The following is an 8,490-nucleotide window of genomic DNA, read 5'->3' on the forward strand; positions in this document are numbered from 1 at the left end:
TAATTTCCTGTTCACCGATCCCGGATTCATATAGACCAGTCGAACAAGTTCGCTTGCCGCTGTAATTTTAGCAATTCCCTTTTAATCTACCTTTTTCAACGATTTCTTTCATAAATCTGCCAAGTGTATTGACACCAACAGGCTGGTCCCCATAACGTATCCTATTGACTGGTAAAGGTCTTCTGTAGAAATCTCCGTTTGCAAGAGAAGTCAAGTATGTCTCAAAACGAGTCACCATACATTTTGGGCCTGCGAAAATAAAAGTGAAACAATGTAGCCAATCTTGTAACAATTCATTCTTGCAAAAGCTAGAGATCAAATGACTTGGACATTAATATTACTAGATCTAATTGTTTCTTTTAACCATTCTAAGGTAGATTTAATATGAAATAAGGCACTGCCTCAATCGGGAATCGATCAGACTTCAACTCATCCCTTTAACATTTAAAAAACTGTCTACTAGGGTGTTTAATAACAGGCAAATTGTTGAGAAGCACAATGACAGACTTAAGGTGATCACAACAGCTCACACTGTGCTCAGGTGAGCTAAAAAATCATACAAACTTAAAAGTTACTAGATTGCAACTCACTGTTAACAAGACTTAACAGACACACATTAACAATCTATTTGCACCACGGCAGGTTAAGAGCTCAGTCTAGGGAGACATATTAGCCTTCTTGTGCAGGCTTGGTTTTTTCTATTTGTGTTAATTGTAATTCTGAAATTACTCGTAAAACAAATCCTAATTTTGCTTTTATATACACATCACAAAGACTTGCATTACACTTTATTTATTGAATAAACTGTTCACATGTTTAAGTTTTATCTGTATACACATTTATAATGATCACAGATCACATAATTTGTTTTATCCATACATGAAATATAGCTGAACTGTGAATAACAACTTTTAATAACAGTACTGGATGCTTTTGTCAGGCTTTGAAATAAGTATTGTCAAAATAAAGAAAATGTGACTTGCTGTAATCTGTATTCTAAAATGTACAATTTCTCTTACAACAAGAACAAACAAACAAGAGGGCCATGATGGCCCTGTATCGCTCACCTGGCATACTGACATAAAGATCATCAAGATCAACATTCTGACCAAGTTACATTAAGATATGATCATAAATGTAGCCTCTAAAGAGTTAACTAGCTTTTCCTTTGATTTGACTTGGTGACCTAGTTTTTGACCCCACATGACCCAGATTCAAACTTGACTGAAAGATCATCAAGATTAACATTCTGATTAAGTTTCATGAAGATGCAGTCATAAATGTGGCCTCTGGAGTGTTAACAAGCTGTTCCTTTGATTTGACCTAGCGACCTAGTCTTTAATCCCACCTGACCTAGATTTAACTTGGCCTATAGATCATCAAGATTAAAATTCTGACAAAGTTTCATTAAGATATGTCATAAATGTGACCTCTACAGTGTTAACAAGCTTTTCCCTTGATTTGACTTGGTGACCTAGTTTTTGATTCAAGATGACCCAACATCAAATGTGTCCAAGATTTTATTGAGGGTAACATTCTGACCAAGTTTCATAAAGATTAAGTCAAAATTGTGACCTCTAGAGTGTTAACAGTCAAATTGTTGACGACGGACGGACACAGGGCGATCACAAAAGCTCACCTTGAGCACTTTGTGCTCAGGTGAGCTAAATGCTAGAGTTGTCACAGGAGTGACGAATTATACCCCCACAATATGGCCCTATCAAAGAACTAAGCCAATAACAAAGCAGCATTTTCTTGAGCTATTAGTTTCATGATCCTCCGCCCAATTGTTCTCAAGTTGTTGTATGGAAAAGGTTTAAATGTTCCGAGTCATCCTGACCTTTGAAACTCTAAATCAATATAGGTTATCTGCTGGTCAAGACCAACCTTGTACTAAATTTTGTGTTTCTCATCCCAAGCATCCTGAAGTTATTGTCCAAAAATCGTTTTAAAGAACCGTTATTTATTTTGTTGAATTTAACATCACACCGACACAGGATATGTCATATGGCGACTTTCTAGTTTCAATGGTGGAGGAAGACCCCAGGTGCCCCTCCGTGCATCATTTTAAAGAACCGAGTCAGTGTGACCTTGACCTGTGACCTACTGACCTCAACATCAATAAGGGTCACCTGCTGGTCATAATCAACCTCCCTAACAATTTTCATGATCCTAGGCTCAAGCATTCTCAAGTTATAATCTGAAAAACATTTCACTGTTTTGCCATATTGTGACCTTGACCTACTGACCTCAAAATAAAACTTGACCTGTATTTCATGATGTGACACCTGTGTACCAAACTTTATCATCCTAGGCTCAAGATCTCAAGTTATCATTCGGAAACGGTTCAACTGTTCAAAATCACTGTGACCTTGACCTTTGATCTATTGACCTCAAATTCAAACAACCTGTATTTTATCATGTAACACCTGTGTTACAAAAGCTATGATCCCAGGCCAAAGCGTTTGCAAGTTATCTTGACCTTTGACCTACTGACCCCAAAGTCGAACTTGACCTGTAACTATGTACCAAAAAATATTTAAATCGGTCAAGCTTTTCATGAGCTATCATCTGGAAGCCATGAAAACCTACTGACTGAAAGACAGACAAGCTTACTACATGGGGGTATAACAGAACATTCTCTTTAAAATCTCATGAAAAATATGAGAACTAGATGCCCATAGGCAATATGTCAAGCCCGCCAGCTGTCAAAAGGACTGGGAGTTGTGCATGACACTCCTTGTCTCATTGAGGCAAACATTTATGCCAAATAAAAGAGATTGCAAAAAGTTACAATATAAGTTATTTACAGTAACAACAAAGGAATGTAAAATTTAAAAAAAAAAGAAATTAAAATTTTTTTTTAAAAAATTCACACAAAAATCCGCACCAGCAGAGATAGGTCAAAATACACCTGAAAATTGGATGTAACATGCATGTTGTACTACAGAAAAGTGGTCTTGATTTTTCCCTACGACCAGTAATAAACAAGTTACAAATGCAAGCTATTTATAGTAACAACGAAGTAATTCTAGGATCTTATGCATAACACTCCGTCGCATGATGATGAACAATTGTGCCAAGTTACATCAAAATCCCTCTATGCATCAAAAAGAAATGCTCCAGACAAAGTCATTCTTGTATCTGACTTTTGACCTCTAAAGTGTGACCTTGACCTTAGACCTGGTTCTTCCGCATGACACTCTGTCACATGGTGGTGAACATTTGTGCCAAGTTACATCAAAGTCCCTCCATGCGTGAAGAAGAAATGCTCCAGACAAAGTTGTCATTCTTGTATCCTTTGGCCTCTAAGTGTGACCTTGACCTTAGACCTAGGGACCTGGTTCTTGCGCATGACACTCCATCTCATGATGGTGAACAATTGTGCCAAGTTACATCAAAATCCCTCCATGCATGAAGAAGAAATGCTCCGGACAAAGTCATTTTTGAATTTGACCTTTGACCTTTAAGTGTGATCTTGACCTTTGAGATAGGAACCTGGGGCTTGCGCATGACACTCCGTCTCACTGAGGTTAACATTCATACCATATATAAACAAGATTGCTCCATGCATGTCCAAATTATGGTCCGGACAAACAAATCCGGACGGACGAACGCACGCACATACACCGAAAAGACATTTGGACAACTATGTCTTCGCTTCCGCAAGCGGGCTCGACAATAACAAAACCAATGTGATAATCACATTATCTCTTAAAGTAACAGAGCTTAGTCAAACACTGCTGTTCTCAAAATATATTTAGTTTCTAAATAAATCCTGAATTCCTATCCTTAAAAGTTTTTTTTTATTAAAGTTCCCTTGTTCTTCTGTCTTTTTATATTTTCTGGTGTTTCTTTCTTGCTTTTCAAGTATACTGGATTTGTTGACCTTCCATTTTGTAGCTGCCTGCTCTCAAGAAGTGAACCTGTAAAACAGAAATCAAATATTGTAAATTGATAAAAAGAGACCCCAACCAACTTTCATAAAGATCCCATGAAAAATGTGACAGGTGAGCTAAAAAATCAATATCTGAGAACCGCTTCCTGCGGTAACACTAAAATGTAAATAAAACTAAACCATTTGTTGATGTGATTTTTGGGAAATGTTACCTTGCATTTTGGGATGTTGGGGAAAAAATGCAATATTTTTGGATTGGTAAGTGGCCGAATATAAAGATGAAAAGCCCTGCCGGCTAACAATTTCTGACAAGAAATCATTTTCAAAGTTTTTCTTTTCGGTGAGTTCTATATGGAATTAAATTCTTTGGGTAATTTTGAAAGAGGACCATCCCATGATCATTCTGTGAAGTTTGGTGTAAATCTGCCCAGTGGTTCTGAAGAAGATTTTTACAAATTGTTGGCACATGACGGACATCAACTCATGTTGTCACCCTGTGTCAGGTGATCGAGCTAATAATTGTTTAAATTTGCATACATGTATTAAATTTTATGGTTTTGTCAAGAAATGCTTTATCATCAAGAAAATGAAATGGAGTCTTTACTAAGGTCTAAAAAAAATTTTTGTTTCCGGTAACATGCTAAAAAAATTAGCGTAGGTAGGTCGGAAAAACCTTTTCTTTGGATTTTTTAAAATTATTTTTAGGGAGACTTTTTGGAAATTATTTTTGTGTCAAAAAATGAATACAAATAGGGGCGTTATGCCTCTAGAGCATCAGTAAGTTGATTTATAACATCACTGTCCATGTTTAAAGCATAAAAAGTGCAGTTTTGCAACTTTTTGTCAAAAAGTTGAAAAAAATGTTCTCAAAGACAAAGGCGGACGGACCGTCCATTTATTTAGGGTCGGGCCAAAAATTTATGGTAGGTCAGGATACAGGAAACAGACAATTTATTTATGCCTAATGTTCCTTGGTATTTGATTCTATGCACTGACTCAATCGCAAAAATCTGTTCACACAAATACTAATTTGTATACAGTATATCATGCCTTTTGAATGATTGAAACTGCTTCCCATGGTGCACAGCTGCAACTATATAATAAAGAAAGAGAAAGATAGAAATACCTTATGAGCCGCAACCAAGTGGTTTCAGTCTGTCAACAAGCACTTTGGAGCAGTACAACAATACTCTGTATAATAGACCAAGATGCCTGAAAATAGTGAAAGGTGCGCAAATTAAGAAAACATGGACAACCAGCTGTTTTGAAATTTCAAAGGTCTACGAGCTAACATCCTTTTTGCAGTTTATCAATTTTCATGCCAATAAGATGACCCCAATTATATCATTGGCATGGCGGGAGAAATTTGTTAAATAAAACTTTTTTAATGAAAATAAAACAGTAGCAAATTTTGTCAAAATGTATAATGAAACGAAGTAAATGCGGTTAAAAATTTCAGTTTTTAAAAGAGAAAAGTCACTGTATGAGTAGGTTTGTTTACACGACTGACCAGCCAGAACAGCCAAACATTCATAGCTGTCAAGGCTCCACAAAGGCCACGAGTGTGATCGGAGTTCGAAGGGAAGGTTTCCCTCATGAGGGTCTGGAGGGCGATGATCCTTAAAAGCCGGAAACGCCCTCACATAGAAAATTTAGACTTAGATAGATCTGGTTTTGAATAGTCTCCCTCCATGTTTACTTTTTGTGATGTTTATTCATGCGGTAGAAATAACATGTTGCACCGGTGAATGTAAAAGCTGTATTATACGGTATAAAAACACTGTGTCAACGTCACCTTGCATGTTTGATTCAATAATTTTCTACGAAAAAAACAATTGATTGCTTTATTTCTTTAACATGCGTGTGACCTTGAATATAGGCGTGTGAGCGTGATCTAAGGCCGAAATGCGTGTGGCACACGCGCAATGCGTGTGTCTTGACAGGTGTGAACATTACTTTAACCCAGTGAATTCCAGGTACCTTTTTGACTTGGTGGTCTATGACCTTCACTTTGCTCGGTATCATGAAAAGGCAAAAACAGACTGGTAAATCAGCTAGAAGAATCTGTTCTGCCTTCCTCAGTTTAGTATGAACACAGGAGCCGACAAAATGCTACAATTGTTTATTGGTATCTGACGGTCATGATTCATAAACGTATAACTTTAAACGTATTTGAGCATGTGTGCAGTGTACAAAATTCAGATTTCAATTAACCATGCTGGCAACCAGATAGAAAATTGTCCAAGCCTGACACCAATTTCACATGCCCGAACTTAAAGCTGAATTTTGAACCATAAAACAACTGGTCTAGCTCATACCCTCAAAATACTTCATCATATTGTTTGGGACATGCTTGACTGGGGATTCCTAGGAGAACAGGAACTGAATGCATCGGACCAAAAAGTAATGAGAGTGGCTTCAGTTTGCATTTGCAGAGCTCAAATTTAACTTTTCTGACCAACGTACTGCAAATTTTAGCATGTAGCTTTTTTTTCTTGTTGCTTAATCTGAAATCTACTTGCAAATTTAGACTTTCAATTAAGAATATTAGAATATCCTAAAAAATCATGCTAGAACATCAATATTGTTTGCACGGTTTTCCTTGGTGTACTATTTTGTGCGTTATAACTCAAAATGACCTTCAAAGTAATTCGGAATGCATCATTGATGGCGTAACTTAACTACTGGCTGAAACTACGGCAAGGCAAATTTTCGTACTTAATATTATAAATAGCGATTCAACTGTATACATGTACGAATTAGTAAGATAGCCTGCGTTCTAGATTTAATTATAAGATAGACCTCTACATTTCTTTATAATCAGTAATCCATTCAACAAAAAATGGCTAACCAAAAAAGATGTTGTGTTTTCTGTTATCCTCAAATGAAAGCGAATCTACAAACATTAACAAAAACCGCAACAATTTTGACTATTATTTGTATTTACAAAATAAATTGTGTGAAATTTTTATCTTAACTTGCATTCCATGAAATTGACTTGCATTTAGCGAGTCCAAAATTTGAGCCCTGTGATTTGTGAAAGTAATTACATCTTCTGCATGATTATGGTTCTGACTAACTCTTAAACTCTTGCATTTATGGAACAGTTTGAATTCAATTCCTTCATAATTCTGACCAACTAATCGAGCATGCTTCAGAACTCCAGATAAGGGCTGTATTTTTGTAATTACTAACTTGTTAGGGATCAGATATGACTTTATTTTAAAATGTGGATGTATCAATACGAATTTATTTTAAAATGTGGTTGTATCAGTACGACATGTAAACAGTATTACATATATTCCAAAGAAAGATCGAGCCGAATTGCATGTCTGCGCCAAGTTGCGCTTATCAACGCTATCTCGACTGTTGACAATTTGCACGGTGTCAGATGAGTGTGGAATATACGAAACAAACACCAATAGCATAATGTAATGCATTAACACATAATTTTTTGGACTTCAAAAATTAAGCGTCATAAAAATCTGAAAAGGGAAAATAATTCTACCAAAACTGAAGGCAACCAAGTTATTTTTATTTTAATTTGTGTCATATGAACAGATGAACCAAGTTTGAAAGAAATATTTTTACTATTTTTCAAAAAATGTTAGTTTTTATGTCGAAAGCCCGATCGGGCAATGTTACCAGCCTGTTTAAAATCTATATTTTTTCTATAAGCCGATCCGATTCCCTATAATGCTATATTTAGGCCGAGCACAGCTTATCGGCAGAATCATAAGCTCAACTTAATTACTGTGTATACATGCAGTGAGCCTTAAGAAATAATAATCTAAAAGGCCCATTTCAAATTGATGAATAAATAAAAATGTAAAAAATAAGGAATTTCTATGATTTTTATGGGTGGGGTGTTTGTTTACATTATTATTATACAATGGAAAGTTAGTTACTCACGTTTCTAAAAATGTCAACAGGTCCAACCATGCACATGCTGTAATGGAGTGCCGTCCATATTCTATATAAAAGTAAAATAATTCCATTAATCAGTCATGCCTGCAAATAAAATCACGGATTTCTTAATTTTAAAAATTCAATGGCTTAGTAACAAAGATGTTCAAAGAAACTAAAGTACCGGAAAGGAATTAAATACGATCTGAAAAGCGACACAAAGGTGAATCTATTCTCTCATTCCCCGAGCTGAAGAACTCGTTGGAGAATGTTTTTGTTTCCTCAAATTTTCAAAATGTCGGCGCCAGTGTAACGTGTATCCACTCTCACTCTAAATATAAAAATGTTCAAAATGTCGCCGTTTAAAAATGCTACTCAGTATTGAATAAAGCATGTTTGTATCACAAATTATATCAGTGTAGTCACGTTACCGGCTGATTAGCTTCTGGCGCAACAAAATTAACAGCTTACTTTGAATATTCTTTCGAGTCGCAGACATCTTAATGTGCGGATATTGCGTTTCGCCTACTGATCTGACGGACGCTTATTAACATTAAAGAAGACCGTGATATCCCGAATTTCATCGGGGTCGTCGCACGCCCATGGTCTAAACCGGAACTCCATATTTTTTTATTTGGATAGTATGTGTTGTTTGGATACCCTCGTATGTTACCGTAGTGGGATTC

General features: G+C 36.1%; 1 long non-coding RNA gene across 2 annotated transcripts; it reads right to left on the reverse strand.

Moving 5' to 3' along the window:
* Positions 1-3,698: 3,698 nt before the first annotated feature.
* Positions 3,699-8,268, reverse strand: LOC128557898 (uncharacterized). Of its 2 annotated transcripts, XR_008371482.1 has the most exons (4): positions 7,989-8,268; positions 7,811-7,871; positions 5,025-5,110; positions 3,699-3,926 (listed from the first exon to the last, which is right to left on the reverse strand). It is a non-coding gene; the product is annotated as an uncharacterized LOC128557898 (long non-coding RNA). The 2 variants fall into 2 exon arrangements; XR_008371481.1 differs by lacking the exon at positions 7,989-8,268 and having other exon boundaries at positions 7,811-7,945.
* Between the last annotated feature and the right edge of the window lie 222 nt (positions 8,269-8,490).

The sequence above is a fragment of the Mercenaria mercenaria genome, chromosome 6 (assembly GCF_021730395.1).
Source record: "Mercenaria mercenaria strain notata chromosome 6, MADL_Memer_1, whole genome shotgun sequence".
Taxonomy (NCBI): domain Eukaryota; kingdom Metazoa; phylum Mollusca; class Bivalvia; order Venerida; family Veneridae; genus Mercenaria; species Mercenaria mercenaria.